Raw genomic sequence first — 23,105 nt, forward strand, 5'->3', positions numbered from 1 at the left:
TAATTTCGAATGGTTCAAACTTCATAAAATATGATACTCTATGTTGGCTTTTCTGAGACTTTTTTTTTTTAAGATTTTATTTATTTATTTGACAGAGAGAAACAGCGAGAGAGAGAACACAAGCAGGGGAAGCAGGAGAGGGAGAAGCAGGCTCCCCACTGAGCAGGGAGCCCAACATGGTGCTCGATCCCAGGACCCTGGGATCATGACCTGAGCTGAAGGCAGACTCTTAACGACTCAGCCACTCAGGCACCCCTCTGAGACGTTTTTTGATTCAACATTTCTTCTAAGATTCATCCTTACCTTTGCATGTGGCTGACAGACATCCATTTTCACTGCGGTATAATATTCCATTGGGTGATATCATGATTGACTTATCCATTCCCCCTTGATGGACGCATTTCAGTTGTCACTACTTTTTGTCTATTCCGAGCAGTGCTGCTGTAAACATGCTTCCAAATGCCCCTTGGCACCTGGTCACCAGAAAGACCTTGGAGCATGAACCTAGGGAAAAACTTGCTGAGCCTCCAGACTGTTTGCTGAGTGGCCGTACCATTTTCCCTCCTAGCGGAGTTCGCCGGAGGACTGATGAGATGGGACGGCATTGCAGTACTCATTGACAGTTATCTGCTTGCTAAGATCGGATTGTCATCTTGCCTTAAGTTTATTTGCCACCTACTTCTCCTCTGAAAGATATTTGTTTGTGACTTTGGCCCATTTTATTGTTGGATTGTATGACTATTTCTTACTGATTTTTTACTGTTCTCCAAAATTAATCCTTTATTGATTACATATATTCTAAAACCCAATTCTCAGCTTGTGAGTGAACTTTCTATTTTGGAATAATATAGATTGACAAAGTCGCAAAGGTAGTACAGAGAGTTACCATCTACCCTTCACTCGGGTTTCCCTCATGCTCACATCTTACATCACCAAGGGCATTTGTCACGACAAAGAATCCAACACTGGTATATGTCACTATTAACTAAACTCTAGACTTTCTTTGGATTTCACCAGTTTTTCCAGCAATGCCTTTTCGCCGTTTCAGGGGCCAATCCCTGCAGGATACCACCATGCGTTTCGTGTAAATCGTCTTAATTCCCTACATGTTGTCTTTTGGTGAATGGAGTTCTTAATTTTAATGTAGTTGCATTTCTCATTTATAATTAGTACTTTGGGGAACTTGTTTAAGGAGTTCTTCCTTGTGCCTGTGTCATGAAGATCCTCTCCTATATTTGGGTTTTGCCTTTCACATTATAGCCTTTCTTCCATCGGGACTGAACTTGGTGCATGGTGTCAGATGGAGATCCAGTTTCATTTTTCACCTATAATAATAGCTGCATAATGAGACCTTATATTTAATAGGAAAGTCCCTCTGCTTTTTTCTTTTTTTTTTAAAGATTTTATTTATTTATTTATTTATTTATTTATTTATTTATTTATTTATTTGACAGAGAGAGAGACAGCCAGTGAGAGAGGGAACACAAGCAGGGGGAGTGGGAGAGGAAGAAGCAGGCTCCCAGTGGAGGAGACTGATGTGGGGCTCGATCCCTGGACTCCGGGATCACGCCCTGAGCCGAAGGCAGACACTTAATGACTGAGCCACCCAGGTGCCCCACTGCTTTTTTCTTCTTCAAGAATTCTTTGTCTCTTCTTGGTCCTTTACCTTTACATAAAATTTTAAGTTCAGATTGTTAAATTCCTTGAATAAGCCTGCTGGGATTTGGATTGCAATTGCATTGAGATTATTCAGAGAGAATTGACATCTTCACAATATTGCATTTACAACATCAATATCTGCTATCCATGAACTTCATGTTTTCTACATTAATTTTGGTCATTTAAAATACGTCTCAAGTCTTCCATTTTGCGACCACTGCTAAAGCACCAGCGGCCAAAATGAAGTTCAATTCCTTTGTGACTTCTGACCGGAGTAAGAGCCATGAAGGGCATTTCAGTGCCCCTTCCCACATTTGCTGCAAAATTATGTCTCTCCTCTGCCTGAAGAGCTGAGACAGAAGTACAGTGTTCAGTCCGTGCCCGTCCGAAAGGATGATGACGTTCAGGTTGTTGCAGGACACCACAAAGGTCAGCAAATTGGTGACATAGTCAGGTTTACAAGAGCTCCGTCATCTACACTGGACACGTGCAGCAGGCGAAGGCTAATGGCACAGCTGTCCATGTGGCATTCACCCTCGCAAGGTTGTTAACACTAGACCAAAACTGAGCAAAGACCCCCCAAAGATCCTTGAACGTAAAGTCAAATCATGTCAAGAGGAAATGAAAGGAGCAAATATAAGGAAGGAACAATTGAGAAGATGCAGGAATAAAGTAATCCTAAACTTTCATTAAAAATCTCTGCAATGAGGGGTGCCTGGGTAACTCAGTCGGTTATGTGTCCAACTCTTGGTTTTGGTTACGGTTAGGGTTAGGGGTTAGGGTTAGGATTAGGGGTTAGGGTTAGGATTAGGGTCGTGATTGCAGGGTCATGAGATGGAGCCCTGAGACTGGCGCCATGCTCCCAGGGGAGTCTGCTTCCCCTCTCCCTCTCCATCTGCCGCTCCCCCCACTTGCACGTACTCTCTCTCTATATATAAAATAAATAAATCCAAAAAAATCGCTGAAATGAATAAATAAAATAAATGTTTCAATGCCTGTTAATTTTTTCTCTAAAAAGAAAAAAATTTTTCGTTAGATTTATTCCTACAAAGTTGATGCTTTTCCTGATATTGTAAATAATATACTTTTGTATTTTCTAAGTTTATTGCTAATGCATGGAAATCCAATTGGTTTTTTAATATTTTAAATTGAGAAAATTCACAAATCATAGAAGTTGTCCTTTTAAAGTGTGCAACCTAGTGCGTTCACAAAGTTGTGCAACCATCACCACTATCTAATTCCAGAACATTTTCATCTCCCCAAAACGAACCCCTGTACCTATTAACAATCAATCCCTAATTCTCCTTCCCCAGATAACAACTCAGCTACTTTTTATCTCCATCGATTTGCCTATCCTGGACACTATAAATAGAATCATACAATATGCAGGCTCAAACGACTGGCTCCTTGCACTTAACATTGTATTTTCAAGAGTCACCTACATTTAGCATGTATCAATACATCATTCCTTTTTACAGCTGAATAATATTCCATTGCACGGAAGCCCCATACTTTGTCCATTCATCAGCTGATGGGCATGTCGGTGATTTCCTCTTTGGCTATTACAGAAAATGCTGCTATGAGTCTTCATGCATAGATTTTTGGGTGAACATATGTGTTCAATTGTTCTGGATGAATACTTAGGAATGAAACTCCCGGGTCATATGCTAACTCCATGTTTCACTTTTAGAGCAACCGTCAAACTGTTTTTCAAAACAGTGGCACCGTTTTGCATTCCCGCCAGCAATAGATGAGGGTTTGTTTCTCACATCCTTGCCAGCATTTGTTATTGTCTGTCTTTTTTATTATAGCCGTTCTAGTGGGTGTGAAGTGCTATCATTGTGGTTTTGAGCCACATTACTCTAATGACTAATGATGTTGAGCACATTTTCACATGTTTGTTGGCCTTTTGTATATCTTTTTCAGAGAAATGCACATTCATACCCTTTACCCATTTTCAAATTAGGTTATGTGTCTTTTTATTGTTGAGTTGTGAGAGTTCTTTATATATTCTGGATATCAGTCCCTTATCAGATGTACAATTTGCAGATATCTCTCCTCTATTCTATGGATTGTTTTTTTACTTTTTTGATACAGAAGCACAGAAGTTTTTAACTGTGATGTAGTTCAATTTATCTGTTTTTTTTTCTTTTGTCACCCATGCTTTCTTAGAGTGACAGACCAGACATATCCCCCTTAAAATCAGGAACAAGACAAGGGCGTGTGTTTGATTTAAGGGCCTCATGTCTCACTGGGCCAATCAGTCATATCGCTCCCCCTCCGTTGACTGTAGTGATTGCTTCAGGAAAGGACATGTGACCCAAGTCAGGTCCACCAGCCTTCTTCAGTGGGATCTGTCCAACTGAACCTGGGACAGAATGACCCATTCTCTCCCCTTTGATTGGAAAAACACAAAAATCCACCCAGAAATAACAACCTCAGTTCCTCTTCAGAGTGAAGAAGCCTGTTTGCAGAACGGTAAGATATACTGCTTCTCTTCTCTTCCCCGACCTCCCAAAAATTCAGTTTTTGTGTTGGGAAAATTGGAATAATTCCTACCTCATGAGTTGTTACAAATATTAAATAAAATAACGATCACAAAATGTTTTTGCACAAAAACTAACTACTCCCTGTTAATTTTGTTATTATTAATGTTACAAATAAAATTATTATTCCACGCTTGCAGCTTGGTGCCCTCCTTTCTCTCACCTGGTATTGTCACCCCTCCCCCGACTGTGACCTTCCCCCCATGGAGATTGTAGGATTGATTTCCCTTCTAACTTGTTAACTTAAGAAAGGAGTAATTATGATCCCTTTTACTGCATATCAGGAGCTATAAAATGTGCACGATTCAACATTTGTCAGTGACTTTGAGCACTAGAGTTTTGGGGGCATAGCGTATGTTTCATTTGCACTGATAATTCCCATCTGCTAAGGATGTATTTCCAGAATGCCAACTCCAGTTTGTATGCTTTTAAAATATTTTTTTAATTGTGATAAAAATATACACAAAATTTATCATCTTCACCATTTTCAAGTGCAACATTTCCACCGGCAGTAAATATATTCACACAGTTGTGCAACCATCACCACCATCCAGAACTTCTCATCTTGCCAGACTGAAACTCTGTCCCCGTTAAATGATACCTCTGCATGCCCCCCTCCACCCCTAGCCCCTGGCCACCGCCATTCTGCTTTTTGTCTCTATGAATCGGACTACTGTAGGTACCTCACGTAAGTGGAATCATACAGTATTTGTCTTTGGGTGATTGGCTTATTTCATTTAGCATGATGACCTCAAGGTTCATCCATGTTATAGAACATGCCAGAACTTTGCTCTTTTTTAAGGCTGAGAAGTGTTCCATTGTATGGATAGACCACACTTTGCTCGTTCATTCATTTGTGGACACTTGGTTACTTTCACCTCTTGGCTATTGTGAATAAGGCTGCTATGAACGTGGGTCTACAAATATCTCTTTGTGACTCTGCTTTCAATTCTTCTGAACATCTACCCGGCAGCTCATATGATTTTTAAGAAAGAAAGAAGCTCTGGAGTTTCAGCCCAGGTCTTCCCTAGAAGTACTGCCCCATGTTACCATCACTGGGGAACGCTCTGTGACTCCAGGAGGATGGCTGCTTGCCCAATGTGTCCCACATGGGTCATGAGAGAGGATGTATGTACAGCACGGCTCATTGGCTCCAATGCCCATGTTCTTCCCACTGCAACGTGTCACCGCCCTCCCCAAACAGAAAATTATTGGGGATAATCAATGGGTTCCCCGAAACTACATAAATGGGCTACATAAATCCACAAAACCCAACACTTTCTAATGCACAAGGGCTAAACAGAAAACAGAGCGAATGAGGAAATTCCATTCACAGAAGCTTTGAAAATCATGCTTGGAAATTAACCTGCTGTTGTAATTTCAAGATCTGTTGAAGAAAATAATAAAATTTTTGTGGGAGAAATAAAGGAAGAATTGAAATTTGGGGCTTGGGGCTCTGCTTCAGGCTAGCAAGATTAAGAATGATGAAGATCAAAAAACTCCTGCCGTTCGTTACAGATAGAGCTCAAAGTGAATTAAAATGGTTACGATGACATTAAACATCCACCTGGACAAATAAATAGGCCAGAGTATTGCACTGGGGGAGGAAAATGAAGCAGCTCAGGAGAACTCACTTCCCAGATAATTATAAAATATATTATCAAATGACGATCAATAAGGCTGTATGACATTGGCTTAAGAACAGGAAGCCAGTAGGGGCGCCTGGGTGGCACAGCGGTTAAGCATCTGCCTTCGGCTCAGGGCGTGATCCCAGCATTGTGGGATCGAGCCCCACATCAGGCTCTTCCGCTATGAGCCTGCTTCTCCCTCTCCCACTCCCCTGCTGTGTTCCCTCTCTCGCTGGCTGTCTCTATCTCTGTTGAATAAATAAATAAAATCTAAAAAAAAAAAAAAAGAACAGGAAGCCAGTAAAAGAAAGCATAGATTCCAGGTATATGCCTAAACTTCATGAGAGCTATTCCCAGGATTAACCTGGAATAAGGAAAAAATGGGAAAGGGGTGCAAGGGTGGCTCAGTCTGTTAAGTGTCTGCCTTTGGCTCAGGTCATGATCCCAGGGTCCTAGAATAGAGCCCTACGTGGGCTCCCTGCTCAGCGGGGAGTCTGCTTCTCCCTCTGCCGCTCCCCCAGCTAGTGCTCTCTCTCTCTCTCTTCCTCAAATAACAAATTTTTTAGGGGCACCTGGGTGGCTCAGTCGTTAAGCGTCTGCCTTCAGCTCAGGGCGTGATCCCGGTGTTCTGGGATCGAGCCCCACATCAGGCTTCTCTGCTGGGAGCCTGCTTCTTCCTCTCCCACTCCCCTTGCTTATGTTGCCTCTCTCACTGGCTGTCTCTATCTCTGTCAAATAAATAAATAAAATCTTTAAAAAAAAAACAAATTTTTTAAATTTAAAAAAAAAAGAAAAAATGGGAAAGGAAGTCACTTTTAATAAATGTCATTGAAGAAACTGGTGACTGTAATATCTAATATGTAAGGAGTATTAACTCGGTGCCAGGGGTTATTCTAAGTGCAAGACCTTATTTAACCACTTCAGAGGCATGTTCTATTATTATCCCAATTGCATGGATGAAGAAACTGAGTTACCAAGAGCCTGTATAAACTTGCCAAAAGCCACAGAGCAGCTGAAGGGGCAGAACCAGGCCAAACACACAGTCTCAGGTCAGCACTCCCAGCCTCCTGCTGCCGCTCCTCTCACATTACAAAGCCAGAGCTTTAACCTAATTGCTCAAATAATCATGCTTTAAAAGCCCTGCTTAAAAAAATAAAAGAAAAGAAAAAAGAAAACCTTAAAAAATATTTGAATATCTGTCTCAAATGCAGAAGGAAGTCAATACATTGACACTAAAAAGAAAAATATTGTGGCGAATGGATTTTTAAATATCAATATAAAAACACAATTTTGCTACAAAGAAAAAATTTGAAATTCAATAAGAGATCATGAAAAAGCAGTGTTCTATCACCAGGATGGCTGAAATCAGAAGACTGACAATACCAAGTGTCGGTGAGGATAGAGAATAATTGGAAACTCCCCCACATTGTTCAGGGAGAGTGTAAATCCACTCAGCCACTTGGAAAAATTGCATGAAATACTAAAGCTACACATGCGTGTGGAAAATGAGTGAGTAGATCCCTCATAAGACGTGTACAAGACACAGCATGTTTATTTGCAGGGGCCAAGAACATTTTTTAACAGCTTTAATCACAATAACCAAAAACTGGAACAACCCAAATGTCCACCAACAGGGGAATGGTTCAATGAACCATAATATATTCATACAATGAGATCCTACTCAGCAAGACAGAGGAAGGAATCATTGACATACACAGCAACATGGATGAATCTCCAGATACTTGGTTGAGGGAAAGAAGTAAGTCTCTGAAAAGTGAGTACCCGGTGATTGCATGACATTCAAGAACACGCAAAGCAATTGAGGATTTAAAAAAAAAAAATCTGGGTGTCTGAGCGGATCAGTTGGTTTAGCATCTGCCTTCAGCTCAGGTCATGATCCTGGAGTCCTGGGCTCAAACTCTATGTCAGGCTCCCTGTTCAGTGGGAAGCCTGCTTCTCACTCTGCTGCTTCCCCTGCCTGCGTGTTTGCTCTCTCTCTCTCTCTCTCTCTCTGTGTCAAATAAACAAATAAAATCTTAAAAAAATATCTAGGGAGTTACTTTGGGGAGTGGGTATTTGACTGGTAAGACACCCAAAGGACTTTTTAGGGTACTGGACATGTTCTGTTTTGCTCTGGACTATGGTTACACAAGTATAAACTTACATTTCACTGAGCTGCACACTTAAGAACTGTGCCATTTATGTAAGTTTTATAGCTCTATAAAAATTAAAACCAGAAAACCAACAAAAATGTTAAGCTAAATATGAGTCACGGATTTCTTTTACTCATTCAACAAGCATGTGTAATGTACCTATCGTGTACTGGATGCCAAGGACACCTCACTGACTGGATAGGACACCATCCAGGAACTCAAAGACTGCAGGGGACACAGATAAGCAAGTAAACGCAGAACCTCAGAAAGCATGCTTGAGTCGGGACAGGTGTCACTGCGCACACAGGATGTGCAGGATGCTAACTTTGGGGAAACTGGGGCAATTCTGGCAGGAGACAAGAGGTTTAATCTAGGTCTTAAAAGATGAATAGAACCAAGGGGTGCCTGAGTGGCTCAGTCCCTTAAGCATTCAGCTCTTGGTTTCAGTTCAGATCATGAACTCGGGGTCCTGGGATTGAGCCCCGCATAGGGCTCCACTCCCAATGCAGTCGACTTGGGGCTTGGGATTCTTTACCTCTTCCTCTCCTTTCCCCTCTCCCTGCCCTGCGTTGTCTCTCAAATAAATAAATAACATCTTAAAAAAAAAAGTAGAGTAGAACCACAGTGAGATACAACCTCATACCCATTAGGATAGCTACTCTCAAAAAGCCAGAAAATAGCAAGTATTGGTGAGGATGTGAACACCCTGGAACCCTTGTGCACTGCTGGTGGGGATGGAACATGGGGCCGCCTTATGGAAAGCAGTGGTGAGTTTCCTCAAAAAACTGAAAACAGAATACGATCCAGTAATTCTACTGCTGGGAATATACCCAAAAGAATTGAAAGCAGGGTCTTGAAGAGGTATTTGTACACCCACATTCATAGCACCATTATTCCCAGTAATTGAAGCGGAAGCAGCGCAAGTGTCCACAGATGAACGGACAACCCAATGGCGGTCTAGCCATACAAGGCAGTATGAGCCTTAAAAAGGAAGGAAATTCCAACACAAGCTTCAACATGAATAAGCCTTTAGGACATCATGCTTAGTGAAATGACAAATACTGTATGATTTCCACCTATGTGAGGTACCTGGAGTAGTCAAGTTGGCAGAGACGGAAGGCAGAACGGTGGTCGCCAGGGGCTGTGGGAAGAGGGAAGGGGGGAGGTGCTGTTTCACAGACACAGAGTTCCAGTTAGAAGGATGCAGAGTTCTGGAGAGGGGCTACACGACAACGGAATGTACTTACCACCCTTGAACTGCACACTTAAAGGTCTTCCAGATGGTCAACTATACATTATGTGTATTTCACTATGATTGAAAAAAAACGAGTAGAGAATTTCCTGGCAGGAAAGGGCACACCTAAGCCTGGTGTTTTCAGGGAATGGCGACATGTTGAGTGTGATGAGTGCAAAGGACACAAGTGACGGATGGCAGCAGACAGATGGCCCTAACATAGGCAGAGCTAGATCGTGAAGGGCCTGGACTGTCTGTCCCGTAAGCAGTTGGGCTTGAGCCGATCAGCGCCACAGAGGGCGCCCAGACAAGAGTGTGGTACAAAGCACTTCTCCCTTGTGAAACCCCCGCCGCTAACTGTGTCTGTCCTCCCCCTGAAGACTGCAAGCTCTGTGAGGGTAGACGCCTCACCCTCTCCTCCACCACTGTGTCCCCGGCACAATGTTTCCTGGACTAGAAGGAACACTCAGGTCTGGAACTAGAGTGGACCCTCCTTCAGTCCTTCTTTGTACCCAGAGCCAAGCACGGGACCAGACACATGGCAGGTACTGAAAAAATGTTGGGAGGGGAAAGAAAGAAGGAAGCAAGAAAGTGCTAAAAGGGAGAGCCTGAGGGCAATGGAATCTGTTCATAGACCTGGAAGTCATCAGCAGACACGGCACTTGGACAAGATTGCCCATGCCCAGCACACAGCACTGAGGTCATAGGACAAAGTCCTGGGGATACCACATCTTCAAGGGCTGGAGGAGGAAGAAGAGGAGTCACTGTAGATGTAGACAGACATGTAGAGGAGAACCCAGGGGCGCTGGCGGGAGGCTGGGGGAGAAGAGAGCTTTGGGGAGAGGGGACAATGGTGGGGACCGCCATGTTATGGATGGGTGGAAGGCAGGGGATCTGGAGGAGGAGGTCATCAGCGACCACAGCAAAAGTAGATCCTGCTGAGTACTGGGCATGCTTCTGGTTGAAGGGGACAGAAAGGGAGGGGGTGGGAGCAGAACGACACCGGAATCTCTTGGGAAAGCAAGTCTTGGGAGATAAAAGAGCTATGGCGGTAGCTGAGGGACCAACAGAAGAGAAGGGCTAAGGGATTGTCCTTCAGGTAATCCATTCTCAGGATTGTGTGTTTAAGCCACCATGCGGGAGCCGAGGGAAGAGCCCGTGGGAGGTGGAGAAGTGACAAATGGTGGATGGTGCAGAGAAGCAGAGGGCCGTTTGGGTGGGGGTGGGGGACAAGGAGGAGCATGGTGGTGACAGGAGGGCTCCGCGGAGGAGGGGGGAGGGGCAAAGAGAACTGAAGATGGAGGGAACTTGGAACGTGAGCATGTTTCTATGGAACAGGATCCTAAGAGGTACTGAATCATTCATGGGAGACTCTGGGTAAAGGTATCCATAAAGCAAATACTGGGACAGCAGGGGGGGCGTCCCATCCTCCCAGAAAGGTACCAGTGGGCGGGGCTTGCTCTCTGAAGCCATGCCTGGCCGCACACCTGTCCCCACAGCATCCTCTCAGGAGCGTCTGTGCCTGGGATATCTCAACACGGCAGGGATTTGCACGGGAGATGCAGCCTGTGTGCAGGGGGCCAGAACGTTCCGTTGTGCCTGGCTGAGCACAGCCTGTGTGCTGGGCAGGCAGACCTGAGTTTGAGTCCTGCCCGTGTCATTAGTCACCAGCCATTGAATTAGAACAAATCCCTGAACCCTCCGAAGTCATGCTCTGCTCCCCTGTATGACAGGGCCAACGTGACCGACTTCAAGTGGGCGTGGCGTATGGCGAGATCATATGTGTTTCTCGAGGGAAGGCTGCAGGACTCGTCTGCCTTTCTGGAAAGTGGTGATGACATCACTGAGCTGTAGACACTTGCAGTTCACAATACTCTCGGTGTATCGCCTCTCACGTTGTGCCCGGAACCCTGGGAGTTGGCTGTTATTAAGCCCATTCCTGTTGATAACATGGGCTTGCAGGCGTTCAGTCTTGCCCAAGGTTACCTGGTTAATAAGACGCCAAGCTTGGGGCCAGGTGACTTTGCTGTTCCCTCTGTACATAGGGACACCTTTAACAAAACCTTTCCTCTTTCCAGCAATAGCATTCAGGACAGAGCTAGATCCTATCAAGTTAACACAGGCACTCACATGTGCAGGTTTTACTGCATACAGATGTGCTGAGAGTCCTTGGGCCCTCCTTCAGCATGCTCCCCACACTGGAACAATCTTCTCTTCCAGCATGATGTCCCCGCAGGACACACAAAGCTCCTCAAGACAAGAGATGGTGTCCTGTCCTTACATTCCTATCACTCGGCACAGCCAGGCCCGTGTGGCTGCTCAATAAATACTTGCCGAGTGAAGAAATGCATCCTGCCTTTCTGAACAATGGCCCAGAGCCTTATTCTCATCTCATAATGCATCTCTAGAAAGCTGTACCTATTCTTCTAACCTGGTCTGTCAAGCCAGGGACCACCTTTGCTTGCAATTTGTCTTCTCTCGTTTCTCTTTGGATTCAGTCAAGGTCAGAGTAATTTGTTTGTTTATTAATCGGGTATTGTTTTTGTTTTTTTTAAGGTTTTATTTATTTATTTGACAGAGATAGAGACAGCCAGCGAGAGAGGGAACACAAGCAGGGCGAGTGGGAGAGGAAGAAGCAGGCTCAGAGCGGAGGAGCCCGATGTGGGGCTCGATCCCAGAACGCTGGGATCACTCCCTGAGCCGAAGGCAGATGCTCAACGACTGCGCCACCCAGGTGCCCCATTAATCGGGTATGGCTAAGCAGCCACTAATTGCCAGGTGCTGTGCTGTGTTGGAGATGTGGCCCTTGAAAGGTGGCTGGAGCAGTTGTGTAGGTTGTATACTGCACAATCTGAGGATACACCGTTCATAGCACAGTCTTTCCCTAAGAGATTGCTGAGTGCTTCAGGCTTAAGGACAGAGGAACAGATCAGACCTCCACCTGTCCAGGGAAATGTTCAATTCCATCAAATCTAGGGCTTGGGAGACTCACTTAGTTGGGGGAGGGGGCAGGACTCAAGTCCCTCCTAAATCAGCCAACACTGGGTTTTGGGTACCAGGATGCCCCCTGGGTAGATGCTTTACCTTTAGTTCCCCACCAGGCACTAACTTGCAGCACCAGCCAAATTTTCCCAGATGGATTTCTAACCATTGAAATGGAGGTTTCTAATGGAAATCCTTGCAGCCCTTTACTTAAAGCCTCTCCAGTGGGCACTACTCTAATTATTCAATTGCCTAATTCCATTTATCTTTCATGATCCATTATGCACCACTGACAGGCTGCGTCTTCCCTAGCAGATACATAACCTAGTCTAATGGACTCTGGGTGAAACCAACCACATTGACTAAGGGATTGAGCTGGTACCTAATTCCCCTAAACTATTATTTTATAAATGAACAAGGCAGACAGACACATTTTCTGCTTTAGGATAAATATTTTATGAATTGCCCCTCTGATACATCACATTATTAGTACATTATCCTTCATCCCTCCCCAAGGCTTGAAGGGCCTGGGCATACACTCAGGAGTACATTTGGGTGATTTTATTGAACAGGCTGCTTTTAAATCTGTTTGTATCAGTGGGGAAAAAAAAGAAATACTTTTGTTTCATGAACAGGAAAAGTTCTTTAAACGCTGATTTGCTATTTCAGTGTGAAAGTCACCATTTGAGGACTTTTGGGTTGACAGAAGTGTTCAGGGTGTCGTTAAAAAAATTCAGTGCCTCTTCTTTCCTTGGCACTCCCAGGGGGACCATCAGCACTGGGACAAGCTTTGTGCAATTACGGAAGGAGCATCTCCTTTATCTTAAGAACAAAACATCATGAGAAAGTCAATTTTTCTTTATGGTTAAGTTCATTTTTTAAAAGATGCAGTTTTTGATCTCAAAGCCTATGTGATCTGTGGAATTCAAGAAATAACACAAATAAGCAAAGGGGGGAAAGAGGGAGGGGGCAAACCAAGAGACAGACGCTTTAACTATAGAGGACAAATAGATGGCTACCAGAGGGGAGGTAGGTGGGGGGTGGAGGAAATAGGGGATGGGGATTAAGGGGGGCACTTGCCAGTGATGAGCACCGGGTGATGTAGGAAGTGTTCCATCACTGTGTTGTCCACCCGAAACGAATATTACAACGTATGTTAGCTAACTGGAATTTGAATAACAACTTTTACAAAAGAGCCTATTTCTCACCATATTGCTTATGTTCTCAATGCACCCCACATGGGCCTTCTCACCTGGGGGGCTGGTGCTGGTAGGGTGGGGGGGCCGTGGCGCTCAGGAGAAGAACAAGATTCTCTACGCACTGACCGTTCAACATCGTTCAGCCCAAGATCATCAAAAGAAAGCGGCTTTGAGTTGCGGTGTTCTCTCCCTCGTCTGGGATAAACACTGCACACTTTTTCATGTTGGTTGGCCCAAATGTGTACATTGTTAAAATTACAAAAGGCTCTAAGCCTCTTCATTACTTGGTAGGCTCCGTATCACATGACGAAGGGGAGTTGTATTTAGAAAAGGCTGGGAGGGGCGCCTGGGTGGCACAGCGGTTAAGCGATTGAGCCCCACATCAGGCTCCTCTGCTGGGAGCCTGCTTCTTCCTCTCCCACTCCCCCTGCTTGTGTTCCCTCTCTCACTGGCTGTCTCTATCTCTGTCAAATAAATAAATAAAATCTTTAAAAAAAAAAAAAAGAAAGAAAAAGGCTGGGAGGCAGAAGCAGCTGACTTTGCGGGCTTTCCCGATCCCTGGGGCAACACGGACACAGACTGGGACCTGGGAGTAAATACACTAAAACCTAACAGTTTTTCTGATGATAAATAGCCTTTATGTTGTCTCCAGATGTTATAGCAACATATCTGTTCGCAGAGATGAAATTAATCGTAACATTTTCTTAGGGATTAATTAGAATCGAATTGATCGGGAACGTGGCGCGCTAACCTTTGATGAAATGCCCCGTGAGGTTGAAACGCGAGTGACACACAAGGGAGGTGGGGGTGTGATGAATGCATTTACACCTTCTTCGAGCCTCCCTTGAGTATGTTTTACCTTTGCTATAAAATGAAAACATTTAAATTTCTTTAAAATTACATTTGACTTAATTATACCCAGGCCCTGATACCAGCAAGCTCCCCATTTTGTCTGTTTTTCTGTCATAAATAGCGAGCAGGCCCATCATTTCATAAAGAGTTGTTTTCTGCGGGATGTTCGCTATGTGCAGAATGTTAATAGCTGGGTGGGTATGAACAGGCTCTGTGGCTCCACTTGAAATATAGAAAAATGGCCCCGACATTAAAAAAGATAAAAGGGAAAAGGGCAGTAATGAATTTAGAGGAAAATGAACATTAATGGTACTAGCATTACTCTTGCTCCACATAACAAATTATTGGAAATCTGTCAAGCACACCAAATTATCTACTCGTCGGCTGCTGCGGGGCCCTCCGCAGCCATCCAAAACCAGCAAAAGCAAGACAATTTAAGCTAATTTTACTATTTATAACAATAGAACAGGCCATTAAGATAAATTAATGTCATTATCAAGTTTCTATGAAAATGACAAATACCACTATTTCGAGCAGCTTAGGGGCTGTTGACTATAATGAAATCCGCAGCACAGGTACTAAAGAGAAACACTCCAAGTAATTATTTTCTAGTAGCCTGTTTGTTTCCTGACCATTCATTTGCTTTCACCACAATTAGTTCTGTACACAATATGGTGTTAACTAAACAGTCAACACTATGCAGCATTAGGACTAATTGGGCCATTAGGATGCAGTTTCCAGCCTTTTCCTCCCTAAAGAGAGCTGGGAGTAAACAGACCAGAGGCAACAATGACAGTCCCATGCTGGCATGGATTGTCTTAATTTAAAGGAGCTCCAAACAGGATAATAAGCCACACAGGGGAAAAGCTCTGCAGAGAACACCCTCGGGGCCTGGACGATCACGAAGTGGACAGCGCTGGAGTGGGTGCCCGTCCCTCCCGGGGAGGCCTCGCGGGGCAAGACTTCCGCGGCTGCATCTGCGCCGCCCACAGCAGTGCCGTCCAGAGGTGTTAGTACTACCCTGTCGGTCTGAACTGGGGCGTTCTCCCAGGGCTCGGGTCCATGACTTCTGAGTTGTTCAAAGCCACACCCCCACCTCCCCGATGGGGCTGTACCCCTGGTTGCCTCCAGGTTAATGTTTTAGAACCAAATGACTCAGAGACTGTGCACTGCGGAGGCCTGTGTTCCCTCAATCGGACATCAGCAGGAAATCATCGTCCCTGACAATGCAGTGGGTGATTTATTAAGAAGAAATAGTCACATAATCCTGCTCTCGTGAGTTCCGCATTGCGTTGTAAACGTGCATCTGGCCGCAGCCCGGCCAGAAGCTGTGTACACTCGGTTCATAAAGAGGTGGGTTTATGAGCTGTCCCAGGGCCGTGTTGCTCCCTGTTAGGGGAATGTGAGCAGACGGTTCTGTGGATACCACTCAGAAATGGCCTGTTGGCCAGTCCCAGCTGTGCTTCCCCTCTTGCAGCTGGGACGAGGGTGCCGATGTTCAGTGAGGCCTCAGGAAGCCCGCACGTTCTCAGTAGATACAAGACACATGCTCCAATGCTGGACCTCCGCAGAACCCAGAGCACATGAGTTCGGGCAACAATAGAACTACTAAGAAGAGACAAAAAGAGGGCCCGAAGGGGAACAGATGCAGCGCGCATAGCAGTGCTGGAGGCATCTCAGAAACTCCTTTACACAAGAGCCTTGGTTTGTATCAGCTTCATAACGTGACGTCTGCCAAGGTGGGTGCAATATAGAATCAGCCAGAAGGGAACTTAGACATGAAGGCTTCCAATGGCCAGCTGAGAAGCAGAGACCTAGTAGCAGAGGTGAGAGCCCATCCCCGACATCTCGATTCTCTCCCCCATCCTTCCTGCAGGACCACTTTGTTGCTCCACGCCAGAGCAGGGCTGTGTGTGCACCTGTGAGTGCGTGTGCATGCGTGTGGTCCTGGCTCCCTCTCGCCGTGAACATCCCTTGGCCTGTTACATTCACTAATGCAAACCATAGTCATTGGTAGACTTACACAGCATTGGGACTGCAAAATCAGGAATCCTTTAAGAAAAGGCATGACTCCTGCTTTTGGGGGCCACTGAGACCCTAAAAGAAAGATAAGATGGCCCTCACATCCCCCTCAAATCCACACTGTAGTCATCACAGTTCCCCTCCCTTCTCTCCCCATGCCCAGCTCCCATCTCCCACCTCAAATGGTCTGCTCTTCCCCCACTGTGACCACAGCCATCATTAGTACCATGAGGGGCAGACAGAATGCCTGATTTCCTTATCTTCCACAGAACCCAGAACAGAGTCAGCATTCCATAAACAAACGTTCTTTCAAAGAGCTTTGAGGTGGGTTTTCTGGCTGCAGTGACCTGGGGAAAATGCATGCAGGCCATGGACCCCGGGGGAGGAGGGGAGCGGGCTTCCTACGAACACCATGCCATTGGGCGTTGACAACTTAGGAAGAGCTACCTTCTGCAGGGTCCCTCTTTGATTCTGGAGTCTGTGTGGCTGTGGCATCTGCTGAGTCAGGAGCAAAGGACCCTTAAGGAGGTGGCTCGTCTCCATTCCGTCCTTGGGAGGCCTGGAGACGCCAGGCTCACTTCCTGGGCTTACTTCCAAAGTCACCCGGCTGGCTGCTGAGCAGGATGGGGCCATCCAATTTGTAAAATTACGAACACTGCTTTTCAGAGACATGGTTCCTGGGGAGGATATATGGTGAATTAATTATCTCCCCCAACCCAGGGGTGACTAATCATCACGGCGACAAACCTTAACCCTCAAGAGCTCAGAGCTCTCTCAGTCATCATATTAACTGTTCTCAAAGGATCCCCAAAGAATGGGCCACTTCATTACCTCGACGTGAGGAAGCCAGGTGACCCAAAAGGCAAAAAGTCCAGGGAACAGGCCGGAGCTTCTGCCAGAGATGTGTGCCTATGGGGGCGAGGGCTCGTGGGGCTGTGCGGAGTTGCTGAAGGGGGCCGGCAGAGAGTCCCGGCCTTGGCAGCTCTACTTTGGGCGCTGCCTCTCTGGGGCGGCCTGACGCTTCTCATCAAGGTCATCGGGGGCAGGGAGAAGGCTCTGAGACACTTGATCTTTTTCCCTCCAACAGGCCAAGACCCAGGCGCTGGGTTAAGCACACTGTGCAGTGTCTGTCTTAATCATCCCCACTGCACTGTGAAGGAAGTTGACTTACATGAGGAAACTGAGGCACACGAGTCAAGAAACGTGCCCAAGACTGTGTGGCTAGTGGGAACGGAGTCGGGATTGCAAGCAGGGTCTGTCTGTCCTGCTTGAGAGGCTCTGTGCTGTGCTCGGAGGCTTGCCCTCTCTGAGGCTCCTCCACCGCTTGTGGGAGTTAGCAGCATCCTGGCTCCACGACTTCCTTCTCCTTTGACCTTGAACAGCCTCAGCCTCCCCATCCATAAGGTTGGGTTGATTGTGACCCCATGCGATTTCTGTGAGTATGGAGATAAGCTGGTTCACCTCCCCGACCAGGCGTGGAGCCTCACTCCCGCTCCGGGCCAGCCCAGCCCTCTGCGACCCCGTGGCTGGTTGATTTCAGGGCTCCTGGTATTGTCAGAGCCGATGACGGGCTGCGACAACCTCATTCTGCAAAAATCACTCTGGCTTTTACAGGTCTTTACAGGAAGGAAATAGGCTAATGCACTGTTTCCCATGTATGTCAGTACAGCCCAATCTCTCTAATGGTCTCAAATTGCAGTTTTAAAACCTAAACTATGAACTTAAACTCTCCTGCAGACATGCACAGGACAGGCGTCCTCACTTCTGCTTCCAGTGAAAATCTAGGCGGAAAACACCGGGTCCTGCCTGAATAGCTCTGAATAGCTGGGCTCACAAGCAGGAGTGAACGTGACCTTGATGGAGCTTGTTCAGTAAAGGTGAGACGGAAAATTTAGGAAAACTTTCTAACTTCAGAACTCTCAGAAGTTCCCCTGGATCCCCCATGCACCCTGTATCCTCCCACACTCCCTATCTCACTACCGCAGGAAATGTAAGACGGAGCCTTAGGGTTAGCCCTAGGGTCACAACCCCCCCCCCCCACCAACTCCACTTGCTGCATGCAGCCCATTGACCTGCCGGACCCTTCTGCCTGAGATCAGCCTTACTTTTTGAACTCTGCTACCATATTTCTATGATAGACTCCCAGGCCCTCTATGCTGCTTATATCTTTGTTATTGTTGATCAAATACACGGAATTGCTCTCAACAATTTGAATTTCTGGCCAAGAACTCTTGGCCAGCCCACAGCGAACATTTTGCATGAAGCAGGCACTGTGAGTGGGCACTGAGCACCTATCCACACATCATTCCATCGGAGGCCCACGGTGGCCCTACCTGGCAGACAATAAACCCAGCTTCACAATTGAGGAAAGGGGTTCAGACATGCTCGGCTTACTTGCCCAAAGTCACACAGCTGATGGGGGGCAGGGACAGAATGGGAATCCGGGCAGTCTGACGTTGGAAGCTGCAATCTTGGTCTCTTGTTCTCCGCAGTTCCCCTGGTCTTGTCTTTTTCTTTTTCTTTTTCTCCTTCTTCTTCTTCTTCTTCTTCTTTTTCTTCTTCTTCTTCTTCTTCTTCTTCTTCTTCTTCTTCTTCTTCTTCTTCTTCTTCTTCTTCTTCTTCTTCCTCTTCTTCTTTCTGTTTTCTTTTTTTCTTTTTTTTGTCTTTTTCTTGTCTTGTCTTTTTTCTTTTCTTCTTTTCTTTTTCTTTCCTTTTCTTTTCTCTTCTTTTTTTAAAAGATTTTATGTATTTATTTATTTAGAGAGAGAGTGAGTGTGGGGGAGGGTGAGAGGGAGAGGGAGAGGGAGAAAGAGAGAATCCCAAACAGACTCTGCACTGAGTGTGAGCCCGACACAGGGCTCTACCCCATGACCCTGAGATCATGACCAGAGTCAAAACCAAGACACCCAATGGACTGAGCCACCCAGGCGCCCGTCCCCTGGCATTTTCAAACACTGCCTTCAGAGTGGATCAGTAAATGGTCCCCCTCTCAGGGTTCATGTGGGCCAGTGGGCTTTTCAGAATAGACCATTAAGAAATGACACAGCCCCAGCCACGGAGGCCAACTGTCAGTGCTCCTTGCTTTCTCATAGCAGAGAGGAAGGGACATGCCTGGTGTCAGCCAGAGCCACTGAACAGGGTCCAGCTGGAGTGGGGAGGGGTTGATAGGTCTCTGGCCCTTCACACACTCCTTCTTCTAGCCCTCAGAAAGAATTTTCTAAGCACATTTTAAAAAACTGTCCAGGTCTCAATAACCAATATCAGGGAAGGGAGTCAGGCAGGCATTTCTGCATTTCTCTTCTCAGCTTGCTTAAAAATGGAACTGTTGGGGGTGCCTGGGTGGCTCAGTCAGTTGAGTGTCTGACTCTTGATTTCGGCTCAGGTCGTGATCTCAGGGTTGTAAGATCAAGCCCCGCATTGGGCTCTGTACTCGGCATGGAGTCTGCTGGAGACTCTCTCTCCCTCTCCCTCTACCCCTCACCCTCTAAAAAGACAAATCTTAAAAGAAAAATGGGACTGTTTTCCTGCCTTCCGAGGGTCCATGAGTTAGAAGGGCATCTCCTGCAGATAGAGCAATTACATCTGGTAAGGCTGCTGTGTGTCCTGACGTAGTAACAATGGTTTCTTGGCTTTGCTAAATCTGCCCCACTTGTCTAAATTTAGCAGCCTATTTACTCTAAAGACTAGAATCCAGCCAAGCCTACAGTGATGATGCCAGTGTATTAACGGCCGGGTCAAAGTGTGCAGACTGAGGGGTTGGCAAGGAAAGAGCAAGCAGGCAGATGCCAGCATCCCCTTGTTTCGAGACTGGTGCCTTCATCTGTAGGCTGGGGGCTGGGTTTCTGCTTCACTCTGCTCCCTCTGTCTGGCTTTGAGTGTGGACCCCTACCCTTCCAGGACTTGCCCTTTCTTGTCTGGGCTGCAAACACTCAATAATCCCAAATTCCATTCCCATTCTTAAAAAACCCCTGTGATTTCGGGTCTGTACAGATTCTGTGATTGTATTGGATTTTTGTGCTGAATTCAGAATCTATTTATGAGAACATAATGTCCGATTAGCTTAGTTTACTACTCACCATGGGTTGAGGGGGGAAGCAATCCCATCTCATGAACGTAAGTGTTCCTGGAATGTGGCAGTTACCTCAAGCTCAGGGGATGCCGTCCAAAGGCAGGCAGGGTGGGCTCTGTTCCGAGGCTCCTGCTGTCCCTCAGAGTCACCTCCCAAATATAGACACAGCTTGATGGGGTCTATGATGGTGACAGGGTCTCCAGCGAGTGTGGGAAATGCCCAGTGAGGGAGGAGTTTGATGCTGTGCAGACAGGTGACCTTGTCATTTATCTCTTTTTCCTAAGCAATAGCAATGATTCTGGGGCAGTTTCTTGTTTTGATTCTATTTTTTAAAAATATTTATTTATTTGAGAGAAAGAGAGAGAGAGACAGAAAGAGCACACACGTGCAAGTTGGGGAAGGGGCAGAGGGAGAGAATCTTCAAGTAGACTCCCTGCTGAGTGTGGACCCTGATGTGGGGCTCGATCTCATTACCCCTGAGACCATGACTTGAGCCGGAACCAAGAGTTGGACGCTTAACTGACTGAGCCACCCAGGCGCCCCTTCCATTTTGACTCTTAAAATGCAGAATCACAGGCCAAGTCATTTCCATTTAACTGAACTTTCCAGTTAGTTTGCTTCTAGCTAATAGAGAATTTGTTAGAGTGAGATTTTGCTGTCAAGATAATGGTTGTGATGAATTTTGAGTTCTTACAAGCTTTCAAGTTTATTGATCCAGAACAGTTGAATTTTATCACGCTTGTGACTTTCCCATAGGAGTGCCCATGAACGTGCCTAGGAAATCCTGAGAAGAGAGCCAGTTCCAAAGGTCTGGAAGCCTCTTTTTAAATTGGAGCCCAGGTTCACATGACCGTGAAGTAGAAGGATGAAGCCAACCAGAGGGTTAGTTACAAGAAGAGAGGGATTCACTTCTCTTGGCTCCCTGTCAGGGCTGGCTGGTGGTTTCCAATGTCATTAACCAACTACTAACTAGCTAATTATTCTTAAAGAAATGACGACTTTGGCACGTCACTTCCTGGAAGACGCCTTCTCTGAGACAGTGATGTTGATCTTGCCTGGACCACATTCTGGCCCTTTCCAGTGCTCAGAGATTGGGAAGAGAAAAACGTGGTGGGCTGGTCTTGGGAAAGAAAGCCCTCAGGAGGGGAGCATCCAGGAGGGAGGAAGGTGTCTTCCCACTCCGGACAATAGGAGCAACTAAAAGGACACCATGGAGGTGGGGGAAAGATGGGTTCTCAGCCTGGGAGAGATGAATAATACATTGGAAAGCAAACATAAGCATTATGTCTCTTCTAATCAGGATCATGAAGCATTTTACAAATTAACCACTTTCCTCAGACACTTACCATATTGAGTGGCTCTAGGTAGAGCCATCAGAGCGCACTCCGCCATCTGCATTTAGAAAATTGCCTATACATTTATTAAAGTGAAATTCACCCATTAATTAATGCTGTTCTCCCTGAAGACTCTCATTAGCACATTGAGCTAATTACTGAAACCACAGGCCCAAGGGTTGGGTTGTTTTTTTTTTTTTTTCCTATTACAGTAAAATTTGCTCCGGCCTTACCTTTATAGGATTTAAAAAGAAAAGATGGCAGAATCAGTATAACCTTTGGCCCCGGGAATTGAATAAACTTTCATGCTGGCTGCCTTTCCCTTCTCTGTGGGAGGCATCCGCAGCTGCTACTTCAGCAAGAAATCCTTCCAGAATAAGAGAGGCCTGAATGTCTAGCCAACACTGTCGTCTTCTAAGAGCCCAGCTGCTGGGTGGGGGTGAGTGAGGGAATAAATTTGGAATGATACGCAAGTCGGTGTCTGTCCAATGGGTCCTCTCAGACATTCATTTTCTCTTTTCTTTTTCCCCACCAGCCATGTGGGTCGCATGGGTCCTTCCCATCCAGCAGAAAGCAAGGGGGTTGCAGATGACTAAAAAAAGGGGGTGAGGGGACAGATAGATTTCTGAGGTTAATTGAAAACATCAGGGGACCAGACTGGGGCCTTGTTGTTGACTTTGGGGGAAAGAAGCATGCTGTAAATCCCGCCCAGGAACCCCTGTTAATCCCAGGGGTCCCCAGCTATTTTATTGAAGTCTGTTACCACAGCCTCTTTTGCATGGAAGAATAAGCTAAAATAAGTTCTCGGGTACAGTTACAAATACTTTAAAATACATATTCAGTGAAAAAGGCAGAACAGAACTCGTATTAAGCCTATGACAGCAATTACGCGATGGTGTGTCTGCATTTAGCCAAGGACGGGAGGGAGAAGAGGAAAAAGAACAGTTGTCAATTTGTTGGAGGGGTAGTGGGATGGTTTTTCTCTTCTACACTTTTACAAATAATATTTTGAAGTGTACATTTTCGAGTGAATTGTTTGCTTGCCCTCTTGGCCCTGCCCATTAGGCCCTCTCGCACCAGGCGCTAGTGGAGATGCTGGGTGGGGTCGGCTGAATAATGGTTCCCTAAGATGTTCATGGCCTGAAACCAGGGACGTGCAAAGGTCACCTTCCATGGCAAAAGGGACTTTGAAGATGTGACTAACTTGGAGATCTTGAGATGGGGATATTTTTCTGGTTTATTTGAAATTTGATCACAAGCAAGTATCTTGGAAGAGGGAGGGAAGAAGGTCAAAGTCATGGGAGGGGGTGGGGACACTAGGACAGAAGCAGAGACTGGAGGATGGGCAGACAGAGCCAAGGAATGCCGGCAGCCTCCAGAAGCCAGAAAAGGTAAGGAAGCAGATTCTCCTCTAGAGCTTCCAGAAG

General features: G+C 45.9%; 1 pseudogene; it reads left to right on the plus strand.

Moving 5' to 3' along the window:
- Positions 1-1,896: 1,896 nt before the first annotated feature.
- LOC123791775 (large ribosomal subunit protein uL24 pseudogene) lies at positions 1,897-2,330 on the plus strand (annotated as a pseudogene).
- Positions 2,331-23,105: the final 20,775 nt, after the last annotated feature.

This window comes from Ursus americanus, chromosome 10, assembly GCF_024610735.1.
Source record: "Ursus americanus isolate L20-20 chromosome 10, mUrsAme1.1.p, whole genome shotgun sequence".
NCBI lineage: Eukaryota > Metazoa > Chordata > Mammalia > Carnivora > Ursidae > Ursus > Ursus americanus.